At 40.5% G+C, this 22,684-nt stretch overlaps 1 pseudogene; it reads right to left on the bottom strand.

The window, feature by feature from the left end:
• Positions 1-21,394: 21,394 nt before the first annotated feature.
• Positions 21,395-21,898, bottom strand: LOC110308716 (large ribosomal subunit protein eL29 pseudogene; annotated as a pseudogene).
• Between the last annotated feature and the right edge of the window lie 786 nt (positions 21,899-22,684).

The raw sequence follows: 22,684 nt of genomic DNA, 5'->3' as shown, positions 1-22,684 counted from the left end.
AGTGCTGTCACTATCTCTCCCACTCTCTTTGCAGCAGCATCAATGAATAAACCAGCACATTGCTCTTTGATTTGGGGGGTAATATTAAGAACAGAACAAGAAAGCCAAATGAGGTCACCTGGGTGCATTCTGACCCTTGGCCTTTTCTGCTTCACCTTGGTGTATGGAGGGGATATACAGTTCACATCTCTTTCATAATTAGCCCTGTCTGCCTGCCTTTGCAATATCTCCAATTTCCTTTCTTTCTTTCTTTCTTTCTTTCTTTCTTTCTTTCTTTCTTTCTTTCTTTCTTTCTTTCTCTCTGTCATTACATATATATACATACATACATACACATTCCATCTCTCTCAACACATACTAGAACACTGAGAAGTTGACTAAAGCAACCAGGTACTGCTTCCTGTGCAACTCAGAGCACGTTTGCACAAACATATACATGATGACATTTTGCCTCTCGGTTTCTTAGTATTCCTTGGCCCACATTTACTTGTTTTTCCTTGATGAGTGGCCCAGTACCCATTCAGCTCTCTCATACCCCAGCACTGTCTCTGAGGAGATCAATGTAGTTCAGTGTCAGTTAGACACTGCTATCTCCTTCTCTTTCTTTCAATACACTTTTACACTGGTCACTTACACATAACTTTACGATATAAACTGGGTAGAAATGTTAATTCTTCCTCACTTCTTCCACTAAGAAACAAGGCCTTCCCTGGGCTCCCTTGAATATAAGCTGGGCCTGGAACCACTTTGACTAATAGAATATGGGACAAAAAGGTGAAGGAAAAGGGACACTATGATTTCCCTCAGCTTCACTTTTAAGAAAACCGACAATGTCTGTATTCTGCATTTTGAAATCCAGTCACAATGTATGAGAAAAATCTAAGTTATCATAAAGGAGGGCATAGATCATGGCTAGGAGAAATTGTGGTCTCCTGGCTGACAGCCTTAGCTGACCTGAAAGTTGGCATCCAGTATTTACTGTCTACCATTCAAGTGTGCAATCTTGAGTGCCCTGGCCCACTGGGACTCCAAGGTCACTGAAGACCCCATGACTTCATGTGAAGCAGAACAACACAATGGAACTCAGTCAGCTCACAAAATTAACAAATATATATAATAAAATTGTTGTCATTTATGCTAAATTTGAAAAGGAAGGATATGAAGTGATAGAGAATCAAAGCATTCAACTTTCACTACTTTTAAAAAAGATTATCAAAGTGAGATTTTAGTATGTTGAATTTACCAAAATTTTCTGCCTTTTTTTCTTTTTTCTTTATCTTTTTCTTTTTGTGAGTTTTTACCATGGCATTTTCCTAGTATTTCCCTATCCTTTGACATGGATAAGTCAATAACCAGAAATTGATTCTTCACCCTAACACTAGACGCTTGTAATTGTAAATGGGTTTCAAATGGGTGCCTGAGTCTATCTCCTACAACAATCCATGGTATAGAGAAAGAAGAAAAGTAACAGGCAAAGGTCCATAGTTCTCTCTGTAGATTTCAATAGACTTTAATTGAGGGAGGAGTCAGACTTTGTACCCTAAATAAAAATGTTCCTTTCTATATCAAACAAGATTCGACAGTTATCAGAAAATGGAAACTGAAAAGGAATGACCCTAGTTTCAAGTTTCCTTTTGAAAAAGCACACATTTGCACACGTATTTTAAGTGACTGTATCTACTAACTATCCATGTCAAAGGATAGGGAAATACTAGGAAAGTGCCATAAAGACACAAAAAAAGGCAGAAAATTTTGGTAGAATCAACATGAACAGACTGACCTTCACAGATCTCCAGCAGAAGTGAGAGAAAAATTATTTAAAGCAAACCCTCAAAAGATAAGGATTTGGGATGTGAGTCCATATACAGAGGATCCAGCAAGCAAAAGACCAGTCTTACTAATATTCTGTACCCCAGAAACATGGCCTCTGGGCAGTCAGATTTAAAAGATGGGTGGCATGTCTTTGTCTCTTCATCTCCAGAATCTAACTTAGTGCATGGTGTAGAAAAAGTATCTAGTCTGTGGTTATAAATGAACAAACAAATGACGGTCCTGGGGAAGGAAGAGGGGGGCCAATGGTAAAATGTACAAAAGAACTTTCAAACTCCTACAGGAACAAACATCACTCAAGCAACTTGGATACAGGCCTTAATTTGTACTCCTATAGGCAACTCAAGCTCTGGGAGAAGAAAAGAAAGGCTTTCAGTACCTTAAAGAACTCAATTTTCTTTTTTTTTTCTTTTTTTTTAATTTTTAATATTTTTATTACATATTTTCCTCAATTACATTTCCAATGCTATCCCAAAAGTCCCCCATAGCGCCCCCCCCCCCCCACTTCCCTACCCACCCATTCCCATTCTTTTGGCCCTGGCATTCCCCTATATTGGGGCATATAAAGTTTGCAAGTCCAATGGGTCTCTCTTTCCATTGATGGCCGACTAGACCATCTTTCGATACATATGCAGCTAGAGACAAGAGCTCCGGCGTTCTGGTTAGTACATCATGTTGTTCCAACAATAGGGTTGCAGATCCCTTTAGCTCCTTGGGTACTTTCTCTAGCTTCTCCATTGGGAGCCCTGTGATACATCCAATAGCTGACTGTGAACATCCACTCCTGTGTTTGCTAGGCCCCGGAATCGTCTCACAAGAGACAGCTATATTTGGGTCCTTTCAGCAAAATCTTGCTAGTGTATGCAATGGTGTCAGCGTTTAGAAGCTGATTATGGGATGGATCCCTGGATACAGCAGTCTCTAAATGATCCATCCTTTCATCACAGCTACAAACTTTGTCTCTGTAACTCCTTCCCTGGGTGTTTTGTTCCCAATTCTAAGAAGGTGCACAGTGTCCACACTTTGGTCTTCATTCTTCTTGAGTTTCATGCGTTTAGCAAATTGTATCTTATATCTTGGGTATCCTAAGTTTTGGGCTATTATCCACTTATCAGTGAATACATATTGTGTGAGTTCTTTTGTGATTGTGTTACTTCACTCAAGATGATGCCCTCCAGGTCCATCCATTTGGCTAGGAATTTCATAAATTCATTCTTTTTAATAGCTGAGTAGTACTCCATTGTGTAAATGTACCATAATTTCTGTATCCATTCCTCTGTTGAGGGACATCTGGGTTCTTTCCAGCTTCTGGCTATTATAAATAGGGCTGCTATGAACATAGTGGAGAATGTGTCCTTTTTACCGGTTGGGACATCTTCTGGATATATGCCCAGGAGAGGTATTGCTGGATCCTCTGGTAGTACTATGTCCAATTTTCTGAGGAACCGCCAGACTGATTTCCAGAGTGGTTGTACAAGCTTGCAATCCCACCAACAATGGAGGAGTGTTCCTCTTTCTCCACATCCTCGCCAGCATCTGCTGTCACCTGAAATTTTGATCTTAGCCATTCTGACTGGTGTGAGGTGGAATCTCAGGGTTGTTTTGATTTGCATTTCCCTGATGATTAAGGATGTTGAACATTTTTTCAGGTGCTTCTCTGCCATTCGGTATTCCTCAGGTGAGAATTCTTTGTTCAGTTCTGAGCCCCATTTTTTAATGGGGTTATTTGACTTTCTGGAGTCCACCTTCTTGAGTTCTTTATATATATTGGATATTAGTCCCTTATCTGATTTAGGATAGGTGAAGATCCTTTCCCAATCTGTTGGTGTTTTTTTTGTCTTATTGATGGTGTCTTTAGCCTTGCAGAAGCTTTGTAGTTTCATGAGGTCCCACTTGTCAATTCTCGATCTTACAGCACAAGCCATCACTGTTCTATTCAGGAATTTTTCCCCTGTGCCCATATCTTCAAGGCTTTTCCCCACTTTCTCCTCTATAAGTTTCAGTGAGTCTGGTTTTATGTGAAGTTCCTTGATCCACTTAGACTTGACTTTAGTACAAGGAGATAGGAATGGATCAATTCGCATTCTTCTACATGTTAACAACCAGTTGTGCCAGCACCATTTGTTGAAAATGCTGTCTTTCTTCCACTGGATGTTTTTAGCTCCCTTGTCGAAGATCAAGTGACCATAGGTGTGTTGGTTCATTTCTGGGTCTTCAATTCTATTCCATTGGTCTATTTGTCTGTCACTATACCAGTACCATGCAGTTTTTATCACAATTGCTCTGTAGTAGAGCTTTAGGTCCAGCATGGTGATTCCGCCAGAGGTTCCTTTATCCTTGAGAAGAGTTTTTACTATCCTAGGTTTTTTGTTATTCCAGATGAATTTGCAGATTGCACTTTCTAATTCGTTGAAGAATTGATTTGGAATTTTGATGGGGATTGCATTGAATCTGTAGATTGCTTTTGGCAAGATAGCCATTTTTACAATGTTGATCCTGCCAATCCATGAGCATGGGAGATCTTTCCATCTTCTGAGATCTTCTATAATTTCTTTCTTCAGAGACTTGAAGTTTTTATTATACAGATCTTTCACTTCCTTAGTTAGAGTCACGCCAAGATATTTTATATTATTTGTGACTATTGAGAAGGGTGTTGTTTCCCTAATTTCTTTCTCAGCCTGTTTATTCTTTGTGTAGAGAAAGGCCATTGATTTGTTTGAGTTAATTTTATATCCAGCTACTTCACCGAAGCTGTTTATCAGGCTTAGGAGTTCTCTGGTGGAATTTTTAGGGTCACTTATATATACTATCATATCATCTGCAAAAAGTGATATTTTGACTTCATCTTTTCCAATTTGTATCCCTTTGATCTCCTTTTGTTGTTGAATTGCTCTGGCTAGGACTTCAAGTACAATGTTGAATAGGTATGGAGAAAGTGGACAGCCTTGTCTAGTCCCTGATTTTAGAGGGATTGCTTCCAGCTTCTCACCATTTACTTTGATGTTGGCTACTGGTTTGCTGTAGATTGCTTTTATCATGTTTAGGTATAGGCCTTGAATTCCTGATCTTTATAAGACTTTTATCATGAATGGGTGTTGGATCTTGTCAAATGCTTTTTCCGCATCTAACGAGATGACCATGTGGTTTTTGTCTTTGAGTTTGTTTATATACTGGATTACGTTGATGGATTTCCGTATATTGAACCATCCCTGCATCCCTGGGATGAAACCTACTTGGTCAGGATGGATGATTGTTTTGATGTGTTCTTGGATTCGGTTAGCAAGAACTTTATTGAGGATTTTTGCATCAATATTCATAAGGGATATTGGTCTGAAGTTTTCTATCTTTGTTGGGTCTTTTTGTGGTTTAGGTATCAGAGTAATTGTGGCTTCATAGAATGAGTTGGGTAGAGTACCTTCTGTTTCTATTTTGTGGAATAGTTTGTGAAGAACTGGGATTAGATCTTCTTTGAAGGTCTGATAGAACTCTGCACTAAACCCATCTGGTCCTGGGCTTTTTTTAGTTGGGAGACTATTAATGACTGCTTCTATTTCTTTGGGGGATATAGGGCTGTTTAGATCATTAACCTGATCTTGATTCAACTTTGGTACCTGGTATCTGTCTAGGAACTTCTCCATTTCATCCAGGTTCTCCAGTTTTGTTGAGTATAGCCTTTGGTAGAAGGATCTGATGGTGTTTTGGATGTCTTCAGGATCTGTTGTTATGTCTCCTTTTTCATTTCTGATTTTGTTAATTAGGATGCTTTCCCTGTGCCCTCTAGTGAGTCTGGCTAAGGGTTTATCTATCTTGTTGATTTTCTCAAAGAACCAGTCCTTGATTGGTTGATTCTTTGAATAGTTTTTCTTGTTTCCACTTGGTTGATTTCACCCCTGAGTTTGATTATTTCCTGCCGTCTACTCCTCTTGGGTGAATTTGCTTCCTTTTGTTCTAGTGCTTTTAGGTATGTTGTCAAGCTGCTAATGTGTGCTCTCTCTAGTTTCCTTTTGGAGGCACTCAGAGCTATGAGTTTTCCTCTTAGAAATGCTTTCATTGCGTCCCATAAGTTTGGGTATGTTGTGGCTTCATTTTTATTGAACTCTAAAAAGTCCTTAATTTCTTTCTTTATTCCTTCCTTGACCAAGGTATCATTGAGAAGAGTGTTGTTCAGTTTCCACGTGAAGGTTGGCTTTCTATTATTTATTTTGTTATTGAAGATCAGCCTTAGTCCATGGTGATCTGATAGGATGCATGGGACAATTTCAATATTTTTGTATCTGTTGAGGTCTGTTTTGTGACCAATTATTCTGTCAATTTTGGAGAAGGTACCATGAGGTGCTGAGAAGAAGGTATATCCTTTTGTTTTAGGATAGAATGTTCTGTAGATATCTGCCAGATCCATTTGATTCATAATTTCTCTTAGTTTCTCTGTGTCCCTGTTTAGTTTCTGTTTCCATGATCTGTCCATTGGTGAAAGTGGTGTGTTGAAGTCTCCCACTATTATTGTATGAGGTGCAATGTGTGCTGTGAGATTTACTAAAGTTTCTTTAATGAATGTGGCTGCCTTTGTATTTGGAGCATAGATATTCAGGATTGATAGTTCCTCTTGGAGGATTTTACCTTTGATGAGTATGAAGTGTCCCTCCCTGTCTTTTTTAATGACTTTGGGTTGGAAGTCAATCTTATCAGATATTAGAATGGCTACTCCAGCTTGTTTCTTCATACCATTTGCTTGGAAAATTGTTTTCCAGCCTTTCATTCTGAGGTAGTGTCTATCTTTTTCTCTGAGATGAGTTTCCTGTAAGCAGCAAAATGTTGGGTCTTGTTTGAGTAGCCAGTTTGTTAGTCTATGTCTTTTTATCGGGGAGTTGAGTCCATTGATATTAAGAGATATTAAGGAAAAGTAATTGTTGTTTCCTGTTATTTTTGTTGTTAAAGTTGGCATTATGTTCTTGTGGCTGTCTTCTTTTAGGTTTGTTGAGGGATTACCTTCTTGTTGTTTTTAGGGCGTGGTTCCTGTCCTTGTATTGGTTTTTTTCTGTTATTATCCTTTGAAGGGCTGGATTCGTGGAGAGATAATGTGTGAATTTGGTTTTGTCGTGGAATACTTTGGTTTCTCCATCTATGTTAATTGAGAGTTTGGCTGGGTATAGTAGCCTGGGCTGGAATTTGTGTTCTTTTAGTGTCTGTATAACATCCGTCCAGGATCTTCTGGCTTTCATAGTCTCTGGTGAGAAATCTGGTGTAATTCTGATAGGCTTGCCTTTATATGTTACTTGGCCTTTTTCTCTTACTGCTTTTAGTATTCTGTCTTTATTTAGAGCATTTGTTGTTCTGATTATTATGTGTCGGGAGGTATTTCTTTTCTGGTCCAGTCTATTTGGGGTTCTGTAGGCTTCTTGTATGTTCATGGGCATCTCTTTCTTTAGATTTGGGAAGTTTTCTTCTATAATTTTGTTGAAGATGTTTGCTGGTCCTTTGAGTTGAAAATCTTCATTCTCATCCACTCCTATTATCCGTAGGTTTGGTCTTCTCATTGTGTCCTGTATTTCTTGGATGTTTTGAGTTAGGATCTTTTTGCATTTTACATTTTCCTTGATTGTTGTGCCGATGTTCTCTATGGAATCTTCTGCACCTGAGATTCTCTCTTCTATCTCTTGTATTCTGTTGCTGATGCTCGTATCTATGGTTCCAGATTTCTTTCCTAGGGTTTCTATCTCCAGTGTTGCCTCATTTTGGGTTTTCTTTATTGTGTCTACTTCCCTTTTTAGGTCTAGTATGGTTTTGTTCATTTCCATCATCTGTTTGGATGTGTTTTCCTGTTTTTCATTAAGGACTTCTACCTGTTTGATTATGTTATCTTGTTTTTCTTTAAGGATTTGTAACTCTTTATCAGTGTTCTCCTGCAATTCTTTAAGGGATTTTTGTGCTTCCTCTTTACTGTCTTCTACCTGTTTACCAGTGTTCCTTTGTATTTCTTTAAGTGTGTTATTAAAGTCCTTCTTGAAGTCCTCTACCATCATCAGGAGATATGCTTTTAGATCCGTGTCTAGCTTTTCCGGTGTGTTGGGGTGCCCTGGACTGGGCGAAGTGGGAGTGCTGGGTTCTGATGATGGTGAGTGGTCTTGGTTTCTGTTAGTAAGATTATTACGTTTACCTTTCGCCATCTGGTAATCTCTGGGGTTAGTTGTTGTCGTTGTCACTGTTTAAAGATTGGAGCAGAAGCTGTGTTCCACTCACCAGCAGTCTCAAAATCCTGTGGCGTGGGTCGGTACCCCGGTGCTGGTCCAGCTGGAAGAGGCCTGTGGCCCTACTCAGGCCGGTTTCTGCTTCCCTAACTAATGCAGTCTCAGGTCCCGCGCACAATTGGATTGGAGCAGAAGCTGTGTTCCACTCACCAGAAGTCTTAAGATCCTGTGGTGGGTGTTGTGGGTAGCTGGTGAGTGTCAGCCGACCCTGCGCCCTAGCTACCCCGGTGCTTTTCTGACCAGAAGAGCAGAACTCAATTTTCTAAAGAGAGAAAAGGGTTGTGGGGTTGAGAGAGTGGAGAGGATCTAAGAGGAGTTTGAGGAGGGTAAACCTTCATCAGAATATATGGTGTGAAAAATTATTTTCAATTTTTAACATTTATTTTAAGGTAGGGGGCAGAGCTCTGACAAAAGAACAAAGCCTCACACTCCTTCCTGGACAGTTATCACATCTTTTGATGAATAGACTTGGTCTAAGAGAATCATCTGGTATATCAAGTTTTTCATATAGCATCCTCTTTACACTTGAAATTTTAATATATCAAAATTCTTGAAAACTCTCCAACTTTAAAACTTTTACCAAATGAAGTGAGTATATGATAACAGTCATGTTTGATATTTATGGATTTATTAGCTCGAGAGATTGCTCAATAGTCAAAAGTATTTATCACTCTTACAGAAGATCTGCATCTAGTTCCCAGCACCTATACCATGTGGCTCTAGTTCCAGGCAATCCAGTACCCTTTGACCTCTGAAGGTACCTGAACATACATCAATTCACACAAACACACATATTTTCATGCAAATAAAACATTAATATTTTTAAAGCAATTACTGCTTTGGAAGATGTTTTGATGCTCTTCATAGATAGATGTTGTCTTAGTTTGGGTTTTACTGCTTTGAATATACACCATGACCAAGGCAACACTTATAAGGATTTATAATTTAATTGGGGCTGGCTTACAGATTCAGAGGTTCAGTTCATTATCATCAAGGTGGGAACATAGCAGCACCCAGGCAGTCATGGTACAGGAGGAACTGAGAGTTCTACATCTTCATCTGAAGGCTACTAGCAGAATACTGACTTCCAGACAGCTAGGATGAGGGTCTTAAAGCCCACACCCACAGTGACACTCCTACTCCAACAGGGCCACAACGTCTAATAGTGCCACTTCCTAGGCCAAGCATATATAACTCATAATAGATGTTTTTAGACATTATCCAATAAATGTACTTCTAGGCATTTACCTAATTGAACTATAGGTACATACAAAATACCAACATATAAAGCTTATAGAAGCTTTAAAGAGCTGTCTAGAATACAGCTGTTTATGATCACTAGAAACTGGAAGCCACTATGAAATTCTTTAATGAGTAAATAGACAGAAGTAATGTGATAAAGTCTTACAGTGGAAAGTTATTTAGCAATAAAAAGATATAAACAATAAAACCATGTAAGGGTATACAGTCATGCATACATTAACCAAGTGAAAGTAACCAGTCTAAAGACTATCTATGTGTCTTGTGATTATAAGAATAACACATTTTGTAACAAGCAAAGTTAGTGCTATATTTTTTTAATTGTCTTCAGCAATGAGGTCTTAGAATCATGTTGTGGTGAACAAAGAAAATAGACTTTTATAGAGTTCTCAACCACACATGACACATCTATACCACACTACCTTCCCAAGGTTTGGGCACTATAGCAGAATAGGTCTTGAAAAGTTTCTAAGAGCAAGAGATTGGAGAAGACTGAAGCAAAACAGCATCTTCCTGACATAGCAAGAGAGCTCCACTCCTGAACTGTGGTTGCCTGCACAAGATATGAACAAGACAAACCCAGTCAACCTTCTGAAGGAGGAAGGGGTTTGTGAGACATCATCACCTTCAGCTGTAGACAACTGATGGCTCTTCTGTGAGAAGGGGAGTTTGCTTCTTTTAAGAGTGTGGCTCTTGACAAATGGATCACTCTCCAGTGGGTGGTCTCAATTACATTCGTTTGAAGGAAGCACAAATTGGAGTTGTTGGGTTATTAAATTACAAAGGTAAAAATAAGACTATTTCAAAAGAAGACATGAAGTTCAGAGTAAGGTGTTGTTAAGCATGGACTTTGAAGGAGAAAGAGGAGGAATTGGGATATGATCAAACATATCGTATGAGAGTCCCAGCAAATTAATAAAAACATGTTCAAATAACGTGTGGTTTCAGGAGAAGGAGGCAGGAAGATTGAAAATGTATAGTAGCAGAGATAGGTTAGGCCAGTAAAATGGTTCAATATGCTACTAAAATAGTAGCTACATGACATTATACAATTTCCCAAACAAAGAGCAAACTTAAGATGATTAAATTTTTTTAAACACAGTTTCCAAGGCGAAATGTAGAATGAGAAAAAACAATATAATTGAACTAAACATGTATCTAACATCCTCCCAGAAGGAGTAGGATGTTACTACTAGTACTAGAAGAGTACTAACCTAACTAAATTTAGCAGTAAGTAGAGCCTGTACTAATGGAACTAAGAAACTATTATAAGTTTACATGTTAAAAACATTATCTCTCATGGCAGAAAAAATTGCATATCATTACAAATAGCAAAACAATTAAAAAAAGAATGACAGTTTTGGGAGCTAGGGCCTTTATTGTTTAAGTAGGAGGTAAAGACCACAGGAGACCTATCTGCTAATGGGTTAGAGCTGGAAATATCAGCTTGAACATTCAATGTTCTATAAACACTTGATACATAAATAAAATGTATTCATATATGTATTTTCTTCTATCATCTGAGAGTCCCTTGAAACAATGACATTACTACAAGAAAAAAAAATGTATGTACAATATCCAGCTAATTGAGAAAAGGCTTTATAGCTGGGATTTCCTCAACTGAGGCTCCTTCCTCTGATGACTCTAGCTTGTATCGAGTTGACACACAAAACCACCCAGTACAATAATATTCCACAAGCAATTGGCTAGATAAATACCTAAGTGGAAGGGAATACACTAAATTCTCTGGCAGAAGAATTATAAATAATGGCCATAGGTGCACTCCCTCACGTGAGAGTGAACATAATTCCCCACTCTGAGTATAATCCCATACACCTTCTAGAGCTAATACACAGAAGGCAGGGAAGGGTAGAGAAGTATAATAAACATTACCAGAGCCAAGTGACTCCAATCAGCACAAGTGATATTGATAATTGCAGAGATAGAACATACTTTTGACCCAATGCAATGACAGTGGTACATATCATATGATTTTCCTTACAAAAAACCCAAAACTCTATGCTAATCATGATTTTTGTTTGGTTGGGTTTTGATTGTTTTCCTTTTATTGAAAATAGTTTTGGTGTGTTTTCTCCCTTAACATAATATATCCAAACTACAGTTTTCCCTCCCACTCCAAGCGCCTTCCTCCTTCCCCTCCCCATCCCATTTGGCTCCAACTCCATTCTGTTTGTCATTAGGAAGCAAAGAGGCTTCTGAGGTACAATAACAAAATAAAACAAAAACTAACACATCAGAAGAAGACAAAACAAACAAACATAACATTTACAAATGCAGAGGCCCACTCATTCAGGTGTTCAGGAATCCCTTAAAACAGTAAATAGGAAGCCATAATATGTATGCAAAGGACCTGTAGGGCATAAAGAGAGAAAAAAATGAATATAAACACACACACACCACATGTATACAATAAAAAAAACCACATAACAAAAAATTTTTTTAAAAAGGAAAGCTCTGTCACAACATTGTAAAATAACAAACCTCCCCAGAGATGACAGTGAGCTCTGTTGGCATTTACTGATGGCATAAGGCCAACTTTTAAGAGTAGTTTGTTCCCCTAGTGAGAATCCACTGGAGAAAATGAAGTGTTCACTAATAAGTGGTTATTAGTTGGAGATTGCTCTTGGATTAGGGATGGAGACATGGTGATATGAGGCAATTCAAGCCAGATTAGATTAGATTAAATGAGGGTTTATTGGGAAGCTACTCTAGGGTGACTTCATCGGCTCCAAGAATTGAGGCTAGGGAAGGCATCTTGGAGAGAGAGAAGGGAATAGGGGCTAAAAGAGAGAGAGAAAAGGTGCATTTGGGGAGAGAGAGAGAACCAAAATATCTGGATTATATAGGGAAGAGCCTCTAGGGGAAGGGCATCCCAGCTTGTGGGTTCAGGGTTGGGGGCAGGGTATGCCAGGTAGGGACTGAGGGATACTGGGAGAACCAGGAGGCCAGGTCTGCTTTGATATGTAAAATATGCACCTCAGTCCCTTGTCCAAGGGTCCAAAATCAAAGAGTGTCCACTCTTCCTTACAGTTCTTGGACCTCATCTGATGAAGACCTGTGCAAGCACTGTGCATGCTGCCTGTCTCTGAGTTGATGTGTGTTGATTCTGTTAAAGAACCTCATTTTCAAGGTGTTCTCCATCCCCTATAGCTCCTATACTCTTTCTGCTTCTGGGTTCATGGGGAATGCCTGCTTGCTGGCTGTCTAGTCCACCATAGGGCTAGGGCCGGTAGTGAGGCAGGACATGGGAGTTTTCCCCATGGCATCGCTGGGTGGGTGGTGGGTTATGTGAAGTCATGGGACAATGATCTGGGTGTGGAGAAGTGCAGTCTGAGGTCCCCAGGGACTGGCAGAGTCAGGCTGGGGGTTCCCCGGGCCTCCACGGAGGCCAGGGATGTCAGGTTCTCAGATTCTTGGGCACCACAGACACCATTGACTGCTTCGAAAGAGCTGAGAACGGAGTGGGGGCCTGTGGGCTGGATCTAGCCAGGGGCTGAAGGGGAAGCAGGGTCCCCCAGGGAAGAGTGTCCTTGACTTGCTCAGAGGGCAGCTTAGCTTGGTGAAGTTCATGGCTGGGAGCACAGAGAGTCCTCCTGCAGGAGATTAAATGAAGCTCCAAGATGTTCCCCTCAGGGGGACCCTCCCTATGAGAAGAGACAGTCCATGGTTTTAAGGCATTTATTGTTATGAAGGAGAGTTGTGATGAGTAAAACCCTACCCCACTTTCTCAGGACAGGCCTGAGGTTAAATACCTTTTGCAGAAGGAGTGTCTGGGAAGAGGAGCTTAATTGGCTAAGCCCTTCAGACCTTTAGGTGCCTCATTAAAATGGAGATCTGTCTTGAGGCAACACTCTGTGGTCACATCCTCTGTTGGGAACTAAAAAGAGGGTCCTGGGGAAGAGGTGGAAGGGGAGACCCAAACCCCGCCAGAGTTCCACCTATTCTCTGGTCACTCAGGTGTGAGAGGGCTGCTATCTACCTTCCACTCAGCCCCGGGTGGGCATCTAAGACTCTGACCCACTCTTCGGGGGTTGGCAAGGGGCATCCCTACCTGGGAGTCCAGAGCTACTTTGCTAAAGCCACCTGGGGTTATGGGAGAGAGGGATGAGGGAAGAGGATCCTAACACCAGCGAGAACAGCGAGAGTGAGTGCAGCGGATCTTGATGAGCTTTATTGTAGAAAGGCAGCGGGAAAGAGAGAAGGGAGAGAGAGGGAGAGAGGGAGAGAGGGAGAGAGGGAGAGAGGGAGAGAGGGAGAGAGGGAGAGAGGGAGAGAGGGAGAGAGGGAGAGAGGGAGAGAGGGAGAGGGAGAGAGGGAGAGAGAAAGTAAGAGGGAGAGAAAAGAGGAGAGGAGAGGAGAGGAGAGGAGAGGAGAGGAGAGGAGAGGAGAGGAGAGGAGAGGAGAGGAGAGGAGAGGAGAGGAGAGGAGAGGAGAGGAGAGGAGAGGAGAGGAGAGGAGAGGAGAGGAGAGGAGAGGAGAGGAGAGGAGAGGAGAGGAGAGGAGAGGAGAGGAGAAGACAACAGAGAAGAGAGGGTGTGAGAGTGAGGGGTAAGAAGTAAGAGGAGAGTAGTGAGAGAGTAAGAGAGCAAGCAGGGGCTGAACAGCCCTTTTTATGGTCTTTACTATTGCTAGGTAACTGGGGAGGAGTTTAGCCCAAAGGTCAGAAACTTTGGCCATTGCCTACCTGACTTCTAGCTTTTCTTGTGGGGGTTATGGGGGGTGGTAACTTAGGCAGGAGCCAGAGTTCCAGGAGCATGAGGGAACGCCTACCGTGTCATGTAGATGAATTATCACCATTTCCGGGGGTCAGACCTCAGCTCAAATGGAGACCAGCCTGTCTGTGCAGAGCACAATGCCCCACAGTCCTCTACCTGTGGAAGAGCTTGGGGCATTGCCCTTACATGATTGATGACCACAGACCTATGGAATGGAGGGCTGTAGCCTTCCAGGAGCCTGGTGTCCAGGAGCATGAGAAAACACCTAACTTCTTTGCAGGATCACCTACAGGGTCACCGGGGTTTAAACCTAGCTCAACAAGAAATCACACTGCCTTTAATGTTAACAGTCCCACAATGTGTGTGTGTGTGTGTGTGTGTGTGTGTGTGTGTGTGTGTGTGTATTTGCAAGGTGTTTTGCAAATGTATCTTGGGTATTCTAAATTTCTGGGCTAATATCCATTTATCAGTGAGTGCATATCATGTGTGTTCTTTTGTGATTGGGTTACCTCACTCAGGATGATATCCTCCAGATCCATCCATTTGCCTAAGAATTTCATAAATTTGCTGTTTTTAATTGCTGAGTAGTACTCCATTTGTAAATGTACTACATTTTCTATATCCATTCTTCTGTTGAGGGACATCTGGGTTCTTTCCAGCCTCTGGCTATTATAAATAAGGCTGCTATGAACATAGTGGAGCATGTGTCCTTCTTATAAGTAGGATAATCTTCTGGGTATATGCCCAGGAGAGGTATTGCTGGATCTTCCAGTAGTACTATGTTCAATTTTCTGAAGAACCACCAGACTAATTTCAAGAGTGTTTGTACCAGCTTGCAATGCCACCAACAATGGAGGAATGTCCCTCTTTCTCCACTTCCTTGCCACCATTTGCTGTCACCAGAATTTTTGAACTTAGCCATTCATTCTTTGTGAGATGGAATCTCAGGGTATTTTGATTTGCATTTCCCTGATTGTGGCCTCCCTTCCCCCCAGCCTGGAACCTGCCTGCTCAAGGGTGGAACTACCGGCTCATTCGTCCTGCCACGCCCACTGCTGGAACCTGCCCTTTGCTGCCTGGAGGCACACACGTGTTTGTCCTGCTACTGGACCCTGAGTTACTTGGCGGGAAATTGGGTTCCCTCCCCCTTCCTTTATAAACTGAGTGTCTGGAAATATTAAATTGAGTCTTGATCCGAATGTTGTCTTGACTCCATTGTTTCTTCCGCCCCGTCTAGATTCCTCTCTTTGCAGGAAACTGCCATTCTCAGTTGAACCGTTCGTGTTGTGGACCGCAGGCGGGCCGCAACAGTTGGCGCCAGAACTGGGACCTGAAGAATGGCAGAGGGATGCTAAGAGAAACGACTGCTGTGTGGAGCTCCACAAGAAAGGAAAGAATCTTCGTATCGGAGGAGCATCGGAGCAACGGACAGGTACACATGCTAGCGCTAGCCTAAAAAAATTTCAGTTTTGAAAGTGTTGCTGGGGATGCGGTAGGATACGAACAAGTTTGAAGCAGTGCTGACCCAACACTGGTTCTGCTTGGGGTCAGCAGTTCGTAAATCGGAACTAGATACGGAGACAGGCGGTGTGCCGCAGTTTTTTAGAAAACTGCTTAGGTGGAAGAAAGAAGGGTTCAAAATCATGGATCAGGCGATTGTGTTTAGTTTTCAGGAGCTGCTTAAGGAAAAAGGAGTAAGGCTTGAAGTACAATTAGTAAGAAATTTTTTAGATAAGATAGATAGCTGTTGTCCATGGTTCAAAGAAGAAAAAACGATAGATTGTGGAACCTGGGAAAAAGTTGGTGAGGCCCTGAAGCGAGTTAAAGTTTGAGATTAAGCTTCAGAGGCTGAGTCTCTTAAGATATTTCTAGTTTAGATAATGATTAATGTGGTTCCTATCCTAAATAGTAAAATTTAAGATAAGATATAAAGCAATGCCTCTTTATTAATGCGTTAAAGCTTGCTTTAATAGGTATTCATAGGTATTAATTGATATCCAAACTTCGTAATATGATAGTAATGCTTCTAATATTGATTTTAACAGTGATAAATTGTTTTAAACATAGGTTTTGCTTTCCCAAATTTGTAGATATTATCCTAACCTTGCACAAAAACTTAAAAATTATGGTTAAAACTGCCATTGTTCCATTGACTGCAGCTTGCAGTTTGATTGCAAATTTAAGATTAATGCTCAGATTAAAAAGTATTTTACCTTTGAGTCAATACAGGGCTCTGGGCAGTCCCAGAGCGGCTTGTGGCCTTTTCTTTTGTTTTGCAAACAATGCCTAAAAAAGTTTTTCCCTGTGTTCAAGAAAATTTCTTTTTAACAGTGTTACAGATCTATTCAGATGTTTAAAATAATGCTTAAATTCAAAGATTTTTGCTTCTAGTAAACTGGTAATCACTAAAAAATTTTGCCTCTACGTATGGCTAATATAGCTTTACATTATGTAAGAAAAATGTTTATTGTTTCTGCTTCTTTACAAGAAGCCAAAAGTTTTAATCTTTCAGTATATATTGTTTCCTAAGTGGAAAGTATTTTATTAACTAATGCTTCTCAAGGAAAGTTTACCTTAAATCCTTGCTCTCACCCAAAAGATTCAGAGACAGTATCCTTTTGTTATTTGGTGTTTTGGTTTGCTGCAAAAGGTTTTACAAAAAAATAAAGAAAGCTTTTATAATTGTTGTTAATTGGCAATTAAAAATTAGTTGTGCCGAAGACAATTCTTTGGCCAGAAAAAACATTATTGTAAAGTCATTTTTCTCATCCTCCCAGCCGATCGTTTGGCCCACATGGGCCCAACTAGCTGCTGTGGAGCGGAGTCTTAAGACACACAGTTGCCCCTATTCCAGCACAAATAATCTGGTTGTGTGCTGTAGATGGTGTTTTAAAATGCTGAACAATCAAACCTTAATTTATATATTGATAGTCAATGCTATATCTCTGAGCTCATAATTACTTAAAATTGTTCGTCCCTCAGATACTATTAATTCTCAAATTTACAATTGCTTATACATATTTCTAGTTAATAAATAAATAAATTATGCACGTGTGACTCTTAATAACTTTTCTAGCCTTCTAGTTACAACCGTTCCTTAAGAAAAATGATTGAAAGTGCAATTAGTCACTGCCCTTTTACAGCCAAATATTTAAAATGTTTTGTCCAAAAGGTTATTAATTCAAAAGGTTAGATATTGTAAAATTTTAAACTTTAACCTCTTAAAAGACAAAAGAGAGAAATTGTATCCCCATATATACTATTTAGTGCATTTCCATGCACACTATTTAAAACATACCTTTATTTTCAAAATTTGAGATTAAAATGTCAAATTTAATAAATGCTTTTTAGTATCTTAAAAGGGTCTACTTATTGGCTTATAGATTGATCCTAAAACAGCTACCTTATTAGGAAAGGGAAAAACAGGTTCTCTCCACAGAACTCTACAGAAGCATATTGGTAATTCGTGTGCTGAGCTGACAGGTAAGTTAACTCAGTGTCCTGATTAAAAGGACTAAAAGATTAAATTCGTTTTAGATCCATCCTTGCTTGTCATTTTTCCAGTTTAGACTAGCTTCTAGCCTTTTAACTTTATGGCAATAGTACATCAGAGACTGTATATTCAGACTTAGTAAAATTAGTCATTTAATAGAGTCATAATGATTTTTCACTCTTCTTCAGTGTGACCAGCCATTCTAACTCAATCTTAGACTGGTCTAATATTCAGTTCAATTATTAGAGATTCCTATATTCTAAATTACCTAGTAAAGTTAATTCAGAACATATCCCCCAAGGTCACCAAAGGCTCACCTTGCTTTTACCTTATTTGTCCTAAACTTTTTGCAAACTGACATTAAAGGTCAGTTTGCAGCGGAACGCCACTGGCACCCAGTTACTTCTAATTCTTATGCATTGGTAAAATGGAAGGACGCCCTGACTAATAAATGGAAGGGTCCAGATCCAGTTCTAATCTGGGGAAGAGGCTCGGTTTGTGTTTTTTCACGAGATGAAGATGAAGCACGGTGGCTACCAGAGAGATTAATTCGTCAGGTAAACACAGATTCTGTCTCTCCTCGTAAGTATCATTCTAAAGACTAAAATTCCTCTTGAGCTGGGAGTGGAAGCTCTCAAAAAACACTGTTTCCTCTGAGCCAATTCCCCTACAAGAGGCCGGAGATTAACTTTAGCTTTACAATTTGCGTCTAAATAAAGTACCTTGACTTCTCCAAACAGAAAATTTACATTACTACACTCTAATTGTTTAGTATTCTTCCTTCTCTCAAGCAGGTCAATCTACATTCTCCGGTTCCCCACCCCTAAGAGCAAACAGGTGGTTCTGCTAATCTCCCTTCCAGGGACATCCCAGCATGTGGCTTTTCAGTCTAAGATAAGATTTAGATTTACCAGGAGAGCTAGGGAAGTAGAAATTTCATATATATTTACAAAGATTAGTTCTTATTTTGATAGATATAGGCTTAGTCCCTTAGCTGGCCTCTGGCTTTTCACCCTTGCTGTTACTGCAAGGTGTCCTTAGTTCCTCAGGCTACTGGGAATAACAGGGATGAAGAGGAAAGACTTTCAGCTCCTAGTTTAACCAAAATTAATGGTGTTAATACTGACATAATTCTTGTCTAGGCCTTGCTAAATCTGAGGTTGACAAGTCTCACATAGAGACCTCGCAATAACTCAGAATTGCGATACTGATTCATAATCATATGAATACGGTATGGGTACCGCTTGGTGCAGGAGATTACTGCGGAGGGAAGGTCCAGTTTGACCGTTTCTGAGTTCCCTGTGCGACACACCTGATTTGAAAGAGGTTGGTATCTGACTCCAGCTAAAAACCAAAAATACTTAAGGCTCTGCCTCCCCTCCCCAAAAGATACCAAGAGCCACAGATGTGAGTCGTTACAATGCTCACGGGAGGAATCAGGCCAATGTCCACCCAAGTCAAGGTTAAAGGCCCACTCATCTACGGATGAGAAAATCATTTGATCACCTCTGTTAAGCATTGCCTATTTAAACTTAATTAATAGGGGGGAGAGAGATTGGAGACCTTGCTGTCGTAAGAGCAGGCCCTTCACTGCCTCCCACCCAAAAAAATAAAAAAGCCAATTGGCCTTGTACTAGGAGCCAGCCAGTCTTAATCTCTTCTCACTGTCCCCCTGCCTGTCACCCAAAATTGTGGATAATTATCAGTTCAGTGTTATTCTAAAATTGTTTAGCTAAACTCAGCCAGGGTTCCAACGCCCTACTTAAAAGGCAAACAGGTAGCTACCTATTCAGCACTAATTAGCATTATAAAGTCAGAGCCTACAGCCCAGTGCTGGTATTTCAGTCAGTGCTTTTAAGACAGTCTCAGCCAGATACAGTTTACCATTAGAATAGTTAGGGAATCCCACGGAAATAGGTTTTTTCTTTAGCCCTAGGAACTCAGGCAGAACTATTGAACATAGATAATTTTTCTGCCACAGGCCACCCCCTTTTTTATTTTTGTTTTGTTATCTAATGGGGGGAAATGTGGCCTCCCTTCCCCCCAGCCTGGAACCTGCCTGCTCAAGGGTGGAACTACCGGCTCATTCGTCCTGCCACGCCCACTGCTGGAACCTGCCCTTTGCTGCCTGGAGGCACACACGTGTTCGTCCTGCTACTGGACCCTGAGTTACTTGGCGGGAAATTGGGTTCCCTCCCCCTTCCTTTATAAACTGAGTGTCTGGAAATATTAAATTGAGTCTTGATCCGAATGTTGTCTTGACTCCATTGTTTCTTCCGCCCCGTCTAGATTCCTCTCTTTGCAGGGAACTGCCATTCTCAGTTGAACCGTTCGTGTTGTGGACCGCAGGCGGGCCGCAACACCTGATGATTAAGGATGCTGAACATTTTTTCAGGTGCTTCTCACCTTTTCAGGTATTCCTCAGTTGAGAATTCTTTGTTTAGCTCTGTACCCCATATTTTAATGGGGTTATTTGATTTTCTGGAGTCAATCTTGTGAGTTCTATATATATATTGGATATTAGTCCCCTATCAGATTTAGGATTGATAAAAATCCTTTTCCAATCTGTTGGTGGCCTTTTTGTTTTGACAGTGTCTTTTGCCTTAGAGAAGCTTTGCAATTTTATGAGGTCCCATTTGTCAATTCATGATCTTATAGCACAAGCCATTGCTGTTCTGTTCAGGAATGTTTCCACTGTGCTCATATCTTCCAGGCTTTTCCCCACTTTCTCCTCTATAAGTTTCACTGTCTCTGGTTTTATGTGGAGTTCCTTGATCCACTTAGACTTGACCTTAGTACAAGGAGATAGGAATGGATCAATTTGCATTCTTCTACATGCTGTCAGTTGTGCCAGCACCATTTGTTGAAAATGTTGTCTTTTTTCCACTGGATGGTTTTAGCTCCCTTGTCAAAGATCAAGTGACCATAGGAATGTGGGTTCATTTCTGGGTCTTCAGTTCTATTCTATTGATCTACCTGTCTGTCGCTCTGCCAGTACCTTTCGGTTTTTATCACAATTGCTCTGTACTACAGCTTAAGGTCATGCATGGTGATTCCCTCAGATGTTCTTTTGTTGAAAATAGTTTTTGCTATCCTAGGGTTTTTGTTATTCCAGAAAAATTTGCAAATTGCCCTTTCTAACTCTGTGAAGAGTTGAGTTGGAATTTTGATGGGGACTGCATTGAATCTGTAGATTGCTTTCAGCAGGATAGCAACTTTGACTATATTAATCCTGCCAATCCATGAGCATGGGAGATCTGTCCATCCTCTGAGATCTACTTTGAATTCTTTCTTCAGGGACTTGAAGTTCTTATCATACAGATCTTTCACTCCCTTGTTTAGAGTCACACCCAAGTGCTTTATATTAGTTGTGACTATTGTGAAGGGTGTTGTTTCCCTAATTCCTTTCCCAGCCTGTTTATCCTTTGTGTACAGAAAGGCCACTGATTTGTTTGAGTTAATTTTATATCCAGCTACTGCACTGAAGCTGCTTATCAGGTTTAGGAGTACTCTGGTGGAATTTTTAGGGTCACTTATATATACTTTGATACCATCAGCAAATAGTGATATTTTGAATTCTTCCTTTCCAATTTGTATTCCCTTGATCTCCTTTTGTTGTCTAATTGCTCTGGCTAGGACTTCAAGTGCTATATTGAATAGGTAGGGAGAAAGTGAGCAGCCTTTTCTTTCTTTCTTTCTTTTTTATTTTTTATTTTCTTTTTTTTTTATTTTTAACAGATCTTGCCCGACTTTATTTGTAAGAACAACATAGGACACTGGTCATCTGCAAATAGTGTGTGGGGAGGTGTGTCACAGCAGTCTGTCTGTCTTCACATTGGCAGGAGCCTTTTCTGTGGGACCTTCACAGGGGCCTGGGCACCTTTGGGGACCTGAGCACCTTTGAGAGCCTGGGCTAGAGCTGAAGCCTGGGCCTTAGCTGGAGCTTTGGTCCCTGCCTTGGTTTGAACCTTAGGCTTCAGTTGGCAGAGCCTCTGACCTTTGGCCATGTAGCTTCTAATCTGCTTCCCAAGCTTAGGGTGAGCGATGAAAGCCAGCCGCTTGAGTTTGGGGCCTTTTGGCATCTTGGGCTTGATGGCCTGAGGCTTCACCAGGGCTTTGATGGCCTCTGTGCGTGCACTCACTGCCTTTGCATTGTTGGCCTGCATCTTCTTCAGGCCTTTCTTGTTGTGCTTCTAGGCAAAGCGCATGTTCCTCAGGAACTTGGGGTCAACCCCCTTAAGAGATTCCTATCTTTGCGACCAGGGTTTCTTGATGCCATTTCTGTGCCATTTGCGGGATTGGTTTTGTATGGTGTGGTTCTTAGACTTGGCCATGTCTACACAGTAACCTGCGGCTCCCGCCGCTGGGCAGCCTTTTCTAGTCCATGATTTTAGTGGGATTGCTTCAATATTCTTCATTTAGTTTGATGTTAGCTACTTGTTTGCCATACATTGCTTTTATTGTGTTTAGGTATGGGCCTTCAATTCCTAATCTTTCCAAGACTTTGATCATGAATGGGTGTTGGATTTTGTCAAATGCTTTCTCACCATCTAAAGAGATGATCATGTGGTTTTTGTCTTTGAGTTTGTTTACATGGTGTTTTAGGTTGATGGTTTTCCGCATATTAAACCATCCCTGCATACCTGGGATGAAGCCTACTTGATCATGATGGATGATCATTTTGATGTGTTCTTGGATTCAGTTAGCGAGGATTTTATTGAGTATTTTTGCATCTATAGTCATAAAAGAAAATGGTCTGAATTTCTCTATCTTTGTTGGGTCTTTTTGTGGTTTAGGTATCAGAATAAGTATGGTTTCATAGAATGAATTGGGTAGAGTACCTTCTGTTTCTATTTTGTGGAATAGTTTGAGTATTGGTATTGGGTCTTCTTTGAAGTTCTGATAGAACTCTGCACTAAACCCATTAGGTCCTGGGCTTTTTTTGGTTGGGAGACTATTAATGACTGCTTCTATTTCTTAAGAGATATGTGGCTTTTTAGATCTTAATCTGATCCTGATTTAACTTTGGTACCTGGTATGTGTCTAGAAAATTGTCCATTTCATCCAGGTTTTCCAGTTTTGTTGAATATAGCCTTTTGTAGAACGATCTAATGGTGTTT

The sequence above is a fragment of the Mus caroli genome, unplaced genomic scaffold, assembly GCF_978045245.1.
Source record: "Mus caroli unplaced genomic scaffold, Mus_caroli_1 scaffold_15, whole genome shotgun sequence".
Classification (NCBI taxonomy): domain Eukaryota; kingdom Metazoa; phylum Chordata; class Mammalia; order Rodentia; family Muridae; genus Mus; species Mus caroli.
The sequence above is the reverse complement of the archived record's forward strand: the minus strand, read 5'-3'. Positions and strand labels throughout refer to the sequence as shown.